This window comes from Oncorhynchus gorbuscha, linkage group LG17 (assembly GCF_021184085.1).
Source record: "Oncorhynchus gorbuscha isolate QuinsamMale2020 ecotype Even-year linkage group LG17, OgorEven_v1.0, whole genome shotgun sequence".
NCBI lineage: Eukaryota > Metazoa > Chordata > Actinopteri > Salmoniformes > Salmonidae > Oncorhynchus > Oncorhynchus gorbuscha.
The window spans coordinates 53,510,390-53,521,500 of NC_060189.1; positions in this window are offsets into that span (position 1 = coordinate 53,510,390).

The following is an 11,111-nucleotide window of genomic DNA, read 5'->3' on the forward strand; positions in this document are numbered from 1 at the left end:
ACACACACACACACACACACACACACACACACACACACACACACACACACACACACACACACACACACACACACACACACACACACACACACACACACACACACACACACACACACACATACACACGCACACACACATACACACGCACACACACATACACACGCACGCACACACATACACATACACACACACAGACACACACACGCGCACGCACGCACACACACGCGCACTCCCCGCTCACCTCTGAGTGTCTCAATAACATCACTGAGACTTACTAGTCACGGCCAGCCCAGTATTACAGTCCATGTATATTTCAACACCTTCTGGATATAAACCACTTTAACGTGTATAATGACGTGTGTATGCAACATTAGCATCCATAGGGTAATCGGCCGAGGCGTTTTGAGTAATGAAGTAATCTCTTGGTCTGATTGGCCTTAACATGTGGAACCAATACACACTATAAGGCTTCTGGGTCTTAGTTAGCATTAGCATCCCCTATTAGAAAGGGAAGGTGTGATTAGCATGTAGCACTAGCTATCAGATTTGATCAGAACAGAGGGACCTCAGGTGTGATAATGGTTGATATTTCCCTGAGACTGCTTTGGGGGATAGGGGGGGGGGGGTAGTTTTTATTTTTTCTTGATGAGGGGGAGATATTTTGACGTGACACACGGAGACAGGAACTAAAGAGCTGAGGCAGCTGTATTGTGACCGCGGGTCCTGGGAGTCCCGCTCTAAAAGGTCACCTTTCAAACAGTTCTCATCCATTTCCATAACTCTGTCAGTCCCAATCACAATATTAGGCCACTTTTGGGACCACTAACTGGGATTAAAAGAAGCATAAAGGAAAATCAAGAAAGATAATTCAATTATGCAGTTTTCATTCAGCCCAGCCTATGAATGGTCCTGTGTGATTCAGTCGGTAAGAGCCTGGCGTGACAGCAACACCAGGACCGTGGGTTTGATTCCCGCTGGGGTCACCAGCACACAAAATGGTACGCACTCACTGTTGTAGGTCGCTTTGAATGAAATCATACGCTAAATGCCATATATTACTATGAATCGTGACCTTTCTGCGGTCAATATGGAGTTGATCAGTCTGAAAGTGATTCAAAAACATGGATACATATTCATGAGTATGTATCTCTATTCATACTGTTCAGATGGATTCAGACTAAATATTAGGCTGGTCACTGGCGGGCTTGGGGAAATGAGTCTACGATGATGAAATGACATGATATGTCTGTGGATTTTCTAAAGAATGGACAACTGGATGTTGAAATGGCTCATCTTTCAAATTCATAGTTATCAATAGAAAATATATACGACTGTAATATTTGTGGTGGCTTGAGACAGTGTGTGGGATCATCAGTGTTGGACTTTCAAACAGCCAAATTCTAATGACCAAATATTACAATTGAGTAACTTAAATCTAATAATCAGCCTTGGCCATTTCAACTTCCTGATGACCTACACAAGCACAAGAAACGACAGGGAAGGGATATGTACCATAGAAAGCCTATATGCTGGGAAGACATAATTATCATTATTAAAACCATCATACAGTTGTATCACATTACCTGTCACAATAATAGAGAATAGTCTACAGTGTGGCTGCCCACTGCCCCCCCCCACTCCATAACAATGGTGTCTCAAGGGGGTGTTTGTGTGGCCAGTCGATGACAATGTCAACGGGCTTTACCACTGGCGCCAGGGAACAATCCCAACCCTGTTCTCTCCTCTATCCTCCCAGCTTCACTATAATAGTTTGGCCTTAGCATCCAACAACGCATTTAAAGAGGTAAACAATCAATCATGACCAAAATCCTACTTCTGGGAGGCTGGGAGCCCTGAGCAGCGGGGGGGGGGGGATTTTCTGTGTTTTATGTTCGAAGCAATTAAAGGGGGAAATGTTTTTTTTAAACAGTCGGCCATCTTAGAACAATAGAGTGTGGATCCCTTCCTAGCCTCCGTCTCCATTCTGAGCTTGGTTTTTGTAGGAAAGGGGTGGCACTTCAGAGGACACAGTTCACTTTAGTTTAACTCCAGGCTAAATGGTCAGGTATCTTCTCTGCTCTCTGCAATAATGCTCCCAGTTATTGGACAAGACATTGTTGCTTGGGGACGGATTAACAAAGAGTTCAACGGTGACGAATAATCTATGCTAAGAGCAGTGAAAAATATCTCTTAGCATTTTTATTTTACAACTAATCCTGTCTGCAGTCAGACAGGCAGAAAGAAAAAGTGAAAGACTGTTGTAATCCCTTCAAGTACATGCATTTATCTGAGAAGACAGACAGGGATATACTGTAGAAAACCACAGAATTGTACAAATGCGTACAAGTATTATTGTTTAATTCTTACTATGAATGTATTAATAATCTTAGTGGTTGTAACCATTGTGCGTTTGAGAGACATACCACATTACCACAAAGACATCTACATTGTGTGCATTGAGATCATTTTTCTTCTCTAAACGCATTAGGTGGAGAATGATTACATCTCAGACATATTATGAGACATCTGTCTGAATCTGCAGTGATGCAATTGTCTAATTGCCCATGTGGAGCTCTTTCCAGGAACACGCTATTTAGAGTTGGCAGGAGGGATCAGCAAGCCTCTCTGACCAGTCTCTAGCGGAGGGGAGAGGGACACATTGATATGAGGAGGTTTGAAAAACGTTGTCCGCGCTAATCAAAAGACCGACAGGCCAATTAAGTCCTTCTCCTGGTTGGAGAGAATGTCCTCCGCTGACTGCAGAAAAGGCTCAGCGAAACACGTGAAACGCTACAGAGAGTATGACAAAAAGGCCTCAAATAAAACCCAAGCAAACTGAAATGTTAGTGTTAACGTGTTTGGAGGGTGAATCCATCAAGGAGCCACAGTTTTCTTACATTCTACTGGAAAAAGGCAAGACAAAGAGTTTAATGCATAAAGAGAAAACAGAACTCTTGTGAGACGCAACAATCAATACACAACCCAAACTAGGATATTGAACCACGACTTACTGCACTAAACATCTTGGAGATATCATTCTTGACCTGCTGAATTTGATGGCAACTCTCCCAAAATCTCATTCATCTCATTCTCTCCAGGGATAGGGAGGCGCCCCCGCCGCACATTACCGATGTCGTGCGAGCGTATAGCCTAAAAGGTATTGGCGTCTCCCCCTGCATGCTGGGTAAAGTGGAACCAGACCTGGTTGGACACCTGCGTGGTGTACGGTGGCGGGTGTCCTTCTACGGTCTCCTCTAGCTCGCCGTCCTGTAGTCATTTATCACCACTGTTATGTATGGAGCAGGACATGCTAGAGGAAATGACTGACCCTGACTCCCTTCCATCAAAGGACCTGACCTCCTGGCTCCCATGAAACATGCAATACCGATGCATCTACAGTGGTGTATATCACAAGTCCTATAGGCTACACAAGGGGATGTCTGCTCACTGTTTGGCTGCCTCCCCAATGTGATCTTTTAATAAAGCTTCGGTGATACAATAACGTTTTGACAGGTTACGAGACCCAACCTCCAGCTGTTTAACATGCCCAATATCCATAGCCTCGTTTAAGGAGTATCAACCTCCTATTTAGGTCAATAATAGCTTTGTACTGTATGACATAATTGTATATATATATACTGTATATTGTGTTAATACTATGAGTGACTAACTCAAACTGAGGCTAAAAAAAATCGAAATAGAGATGTTTTACTAAAAGCTGTTAGCCGACTTCCATGCTTTCTTGTGCCGAGCCAAATATTGTAACGTGACGACATTGTAAACGTAAACGACTCCGCCATTTGATAGTCATCTTCAGCTCCCAAAAGCTCCCCCCTGCGGGGACAGTAAAAAAAGAGGTGCTTTTCAGATCCCCTCTGTCCCCCAGATGGAGAAAAGGCCTTAGTCAGATAGACTCACAGAGGGCGGTTAACCCTCTTCCTCCCCTGACAAACCATTAGTTCCAATTCACAAGAGAAAGAAATGTGGCTTTTTCAAGATTTGACCTGTAGATAATTATCTTTTAATGGCTTTTTTCTTCTTCTCTTTTTAAAAGTTTTATTTTCACTTGAAGTTCCTCTCTTGTGAAAAAAAGGGAGGAAGAACTGGGACTGGACACATCTACAATCGCATAGTTCATGCTCTTTGTACATATCACTCTCTTTGGCAACCGATAGGAAAATGGATTCTTCCTTGGCATTGCTGAAAAGGGGTAGAATAAGATAAATGGCCACCGGCTAATCCTTCCTCATGAAAGGGGAGGAAACTCTCTCTTCTCTTACAGAGGGGTGGGGAGGGGGAGAGAGAAAGAGAGAGAGAGAGAAAATAGAGAGAGAGAAGAAGAAAGAGAAAGACAGAGAGGGAAAGGGAGCGAGAAAGACAGAGAGAAATAGGGAGAGAGAGGACAGAGATAGGCAGGCAGACAGACAATAGAAGAACTGATCAGAAACATTAGCTTTAGTCCAAGGCACTGTGACTCAGCAGGTGGTCTCCGGGCTGAGGTTCCACACTGCAGCGCTTGCTTCTAATCCCCTTTCTCCGTGTTCTCTCTCTCTCTCGACTAGCGTTCTGACCCCACGCTGCGATGAAGTTATCAGAGAATGCAGCCTCCCTATCGCCCTGGCTGTGGCCCGTCGGCATTCTTCCCTCCTTCGCACATCAATACAGTGCTTTCATCAACCGGTATTATCTGCATGAAAGCCCAATAATATATACTCCAACTCTTGCCATTCAATCGAGTGAAAACATCATTTGAACCATGCCCCCTCTCTTTCCCCTCAACGGCCACCACCCTCACCCGGCTCTCTTCTCTCTTTCTTTGCAGAGAAAGAAACTCTTAACCCAACAATATGTGTCGTTTCCAGAAGAGCCCTGTGAAGTGAAGACTGTTAAATAAACGTCGGTCCGGGTCACAAATTGAGGAAGATGCGCTTCTGTGGCCAGTCAGAAGAAATCACAGTATAGAAATACAGTATATAATTACAGTACATCAATAGTGAGGAACTTAGACGCACTATTGGTGACTTTTAAGGAATAGCCTATTCAAATCACTTCGGCACAAAATATCTTGCATTCTAAAATTCATATTCCGTGAATGCAGACCCCGTCATTGTATCCATTGCTCTACTTCGCTGAGATACTCCTCTATTCATTGTCAAAGATTTTCTTTGAAAGAAAGAACGGCGGGGGTATATTTTCAAAGTGATATGTGGGACAATGTTATTTCAAACACTTCTAGTACTCTGAAAAACTCTGTTTCGCTCCCCGCCCCCCTCCCCTCTCTCAATGGCGTGATGTGCACTACGCATCCACACCAAGGTGCCGGTGTGCATAATAATATGGTAAGAAGGCGTTGGCTTTGATTCGCTTGTTGCGCACACGCTGATTGGCTAGTTGAGTTTGACATCAGCATTTTCTTGGGTCTCGGAGGGCTGGGGCTTTCTCAACAGGAAGTGACGTGGGCAGAGGGCGAAGCCACCCCGGGAGTCTCAGGGATTACGAGTTGCCATGTGAGTGCAGGCAGAAATATGGATTTCTACAATGACACTGGATGCTACCGGGGGTTTTGAAATGCACGTAATACTTTTTTTCAAATGTACATTTGTTATAAGCTTTAGAACCAACTACTAAATCATTATTCAAACATTGTATTGCATTTGATGTAAAGTGTCAAGGAATTACTTTAACAGGATGGAATGAATGAAATGAAATACTATAGAAACGTTCTTACCAGGGAGTCGGTATGTAAATGGAAGTCATCTGACCAATCCGGTCCTCTTCAAAATCAAAAGAACCAATGGGAGTTATATATATTTTGAAAGAGAAAAATCCATTGGTCTCTCAGGAAAGCCCAGGATTGCCGCTTCGCGGTGCGTCTGGCGATCAGCTCTTCACCCTCCAATAAAAAGAAGAAGAAAACAAACACTATTAGGTTTCTTTTACAACAAATCACCAGACCAAAGTAGTAGGAGAAATGTTTGTCTACATGTACACACCAATTACTTACTATCGTATGGAAGTAGGTTATTGAGTACACATTCCCCTTTACCATAATAACCCGGAATAATGGGCGCAGTACAGTATTTCGTGTCATTAATGTGGGAAACAGGTACTTTGTGTTCAGAAAAATGAATGTGCAGACAGAACTGTGCTCCTTCACAGTATCCTTCACAGACGTCATTAGAGTGTATAGTGGTCATGTGACAGTTACTGTGCAGGATAGAACCTCCCTCCCCCTGATGAGGACACACTAGAGGGAACAGATACAGCCCCCCACACAATTGTTTTTGATTATAAATATATATATATATATGCCATTTAGCAGACGCTTTTATCCAAAGCGACTTACAGTCATGTGTGCATACATTCTACGTATGGGTGGTCCCGGGAATCGAACCCACTACCCTGGCATTACAAGCGCCATGCTCTACCAACTGAGCTACAGAATGATCAGATTTGTGGTAGTATGTTGAAATAGTAATTTATTTTCACAGCTCGCTCTTTTGGCACAAAATGGTGTCCTATGAGGCAGACGAGGCCCTGGGATGCTACTTAGGACGGAGGACACTGGGGAGCCAATGGGGAGAGTACAGTATATGTTCCCTATAGTGTGGAGGGAGGTCTATCCTCCCCAGTCTCCTCCTCACTAACTACATTCCAGGGCCTCGGCACCCTCATTGAACGGCCATTTTGTGCCAAAAGGACAAGCTTTGAAAATACCTTAATATTTCAACATACTGTGCAACATACTGTACATCTGATCATTCATCAAAAAACCATCTAATTCAATTTCAGCAAAACATTTCAGCAGCTGCGTTCTATCTGTGATGATTGCGCAGCATTTTAGAGTCCATTGATTATGGTTTGTGAGGATTTCCCGATGACGTCTTTCATGTGATGGTTATCTTGCTGACGGTAGTTTCTTCGGTGGTAAGAAAGGCAATGGATTTGGGCAATATTTAGCATCCATTATATCTAAAGGGATAAAGAGAGACGGGGAAGAGATGAGACAGGGATTTATTTACATTAGTGTGCTTTTTGTGCTCTTTTTAAGGAAGGCGAGTACGAGGACAGTGGGGAAGGGGGAAGGGGGTTGAAGAGTGGTGGTGGTGGGGGGGTGCGGGGGAGGTGAGGTAGGCAGGGTTGGCTCAGAGAAACCGTTGGCACCCCATGGGGATAGGATTTGAGGTTCCATGGAGGTGGCAGGGGAAAAGGGGTAGGAAGGGGATTTGGGGGCGTTAGGAGAGAGACCCCTGCTAGGCTGAGGAGAACAGGAGAGGCACTGCTCTCTGCCTGATAAGGGAGAAGCGAGAACGACGCCTCTATTAGCAATAACCCACTACACCTACAAGGCAGATAGACAGAAAAAATGAAATGGCCGCTAAGAGTGTGCACTGTTTTTTGGGGGAAAGGAAAGTACATGCTGTTTGCAGTGTGGGTGTTGATGTTTTATCGTTCAGAGTCGTAAGGAGAAAATATCCCCTCTATATACACTGGTTTTGAGCCACTGAACCACAGAAGAAAGAAACTTACCTCAGGGACCAATATAAACTACGATAATAGATTATTTGACATTAAAACACATACAGCCCTTCAAAATGACTGAAAATAATCAAACTTTTTAAAGTCTTATAAATCCAACTTAAATCAACAGTAAAGCAGCCATCTCAACAATATGTCGAAAATGGTCTATTTAATACGAACCCCTAGTGAACAATGCCCTTATAGGGTGTATATGTGGCATTATTCCTGGGTTTTCTGTAAATAGCTCTCTCTCTTTACACTCAGTGTTTCTCATTTGGGAAATACAACAAATTCTGACACACGGGGCGACCGGAGCGTACCGGAGCGCTGGGAACGCAGCTTCTTGATGGAAGAGGTATGCGGCCGTGAATCCTGCCATAAAAATGTGGATCACTTCATAAAACGGATGGGATTCGCGGCCGGCCCGAGGTGTCGACATGGGAGGCACTGAGGAGGCCATTCATGGAGGAGCACTAAAATAATGCACAGGGACGGGGGTACACGGTGGAACACACTCTAGAGATGATAACCGCACTGCTGAGGAGCCTGGGAGATAAGAGTGGATACATGCGAACACACACACACACACACACACACACACACACACACACACACACACACACACACACACACACACACACACACACACACACACACACACACACACACACACACACACACACACACACACACACACACACACACACACACATGGGGAGTGTTTTAACAGGCAAACAATAAACAGCTTAGGTATTTTCTAGACTAGCCTACTAATAATAGACTATTATTATGAAACCAATCGAAGTGGTACCGATCAGTTTTAGAGCATGGATACAACTTCAGATGGCTCGTTGTGAGAAGTGGTGTCGGTGACATGAAATGAGATATTGTTTGCGTTCTCTGGGTAATTATTACATGGTCCTTGTGGTATTTTGTTTGCATAAGAATATCACAACTACAGTCATAAGCGGCTCGCTGATTGTTGCCAAACGGGTTTGAGAAAGCCAAGTCCAAAACAAATATTTCCCTCCCGCAGAAAATGAAACCACAACCCCTTTAATTATCGGAGCAACATTACACCGCGCATAAGTCACTGTCACAAACCAATGATCATTGTTGGTGAGCTGTGTAATATATTTCCTACAGTACAGTCTTAAAGGGACGCCTTCTCTTCTCCCCTGGCTGTGTCTCACCGTGGGGATAGCTAGTATCCCACCCCTTGTTATGTCCTGCTCAGCAGTCCTCAATCCAGAGACAGTTGAGAGATTGGGTGTGGGGGTGACACACACACACACATACACACACACAGAGAATAGTAAACTCATTCACTGCTTTTAATCTGACCTACTGTCCCCGTCTGGAAGAAAAAGAGGATGAAGGGATAGAGGGGTGGAGGGACAAAATGAGTGTGTGAGTACAAATGTGTGTGTGTGTGTGTTTAGTCATCAAATCAGCATGTTTTGACTGGACTGTGTAGCGGCCTGGTCAGTATCCATTCAAACTCATCAACGATATCAGACTCCCATTTCGTACCCCCTCCCCTAACCAAGCTGGGGCCCATTCTTAGTAGCCAGCTCATAGTTCAGTCTGTACACTAGAAATAGACTTTGATTTCAGACATTTGAAAAGTTCCTGAAAACATCTAATTAAAAACGATTGCCCAGCACGAGGCACAAACTGGTGATGCTCAGAGCCGAACAGCACTGCTCAGACCACTGAGCTGCGGCAGTTCACAACGCTCTAAGCAAGCCGCGAGAATACTAAGAATACTGATGAAACCTGATGGTAATAGCACTTTGTTTTTCATAATTTCCTTTTAGGGTTCCCCAATCCATAACCATAACCTTAACCGCTCGGAATGAAACTGTCAACCTTTCAGTTGTTTCTGTTCTAGCCCTGTAACCACGCAGAATTAATGTATACAAATAGACGTTCATCCATAATACGTCACATTTTTGTTGCATAGTTGGCTTGGACTTAGAAACTCCTATGTTAGCACTAGCCATTAGAGCTCCAGATGCCCACTGATTAGCAATCCGTGCTAATGAAGTCAATAGACTGTCTAAAACCCATCACCGGCGTCATTGTTTGCATTGGCCGGCGAGTTATTGACACGGCTAAAATAAACATACACACTTCAACACTCTACGTGGGAACGCAGTCTCACACACACGCACGCACGCACGCACGCACGCACGCACACACACACACCCACACCCACACCCACACCCACACCCACACCCACACCCACACCCACACCCACACTCACACTCACACAAACAGTCTAGGCCTGATCAATGTAAAAACATCACGCCTGTGTTAGAATGTTAGAATCATTATACCCCCTCCACCCCTCCTTCGCTCCCTCCTTCCCTCCCTCCTTCCCTCCCTCCATCTCTCCCTCCATATCTCCCTCCATCTCTCCCTCCATCTCTCCCTCCATCTCTCCCTCCATCCCTCCCTCCATCTCTCCCTCCATCTCTCCCTCCATCTCTCCCTCCTTTCCGGAAGCTGTAACTTCTCAGTTCATCATAACAACCTTTTCCATTACTGTCACAGCCATTTCTACATGTTAACAAATCAGACCCCTGTGTTCCTGCCGAGAGGAGTGTGTGTGTGAAAGGGGATGTTTTATGCATCAGGGTAATGTATACAAACCCTATCCCCATGAACATGATACTGCAATGCTGTGCTGAGGTGGGACTCACAAGGTTAATCACATGAATTACAATGGGAAAGAGACTGCAGTTGGATGTGTGTGTGTGTGTGTGTGTGTGTGTGTGTGTGTGTGTGTGTGTGTGTGTGTGTGTGTGTGTGTGTGTGTGTGTGTGTGTGTGTGTGTGTGTGTGTGTGTGTGTGTGTGTGTGTGTGTGTGTGTGTGTGTGTGTGTGTGTGTGAGAGAGAGAGAGAGAGAGAAAGAGAGTGTGTAAGTGTGTGCATGCGCATGTGTGTGTGTGTGTGTGTGTGTGTGTGTGTGTGTGTGTGTGTGTGTGTGTGTGTGTGTGTGTGTGTGTGTGTGTGTGTGTGTGTGTGTGTGTGTGTGTGTGTGTGTGTGTGTGTGTGTGTGTGTGTGTGTTAAAATCCACTAGATATGAAATGACAATCTACTCCTTAGATTCTCCACACAAACAATTGGTGGGAAGAACACGAGCAGGGAAGCATAGGGTTTCAGAGCCGTGCCTGGCCTTGGCTGTCTGTTCTCCAACTCGCCCAGTCACCACACCTGGAAGCAATACTGAGTAACCCTATTACATAGAATAACAACAGGCTATTTACACCCGTATATCACACGTACTTTATTTTTGTAATGGCGCTGGGTGTTCAGTTGCAAATTGCTTGTGTCACTTTCCCCTGCAACTCGTAAGAAGGTGTTTCTGACTTGCCCAAGAAAATAAGAGAATATCAGTGAGTGCGTGTGCGTGCGTGCGTGCGTGCGTGCGTGCGTGTGTGTGTGTGTGTGTGTGTAGGGATATAACAGGATAAAAACGTTATAAATGACATCTCCTCCTAAGCACACACACAAGGGGCCCAGGTAGGTAGGGAGAAATAGGCCAGAGGAACGAGAGAGAGAGAGAGAGAGAGAGAGAGAG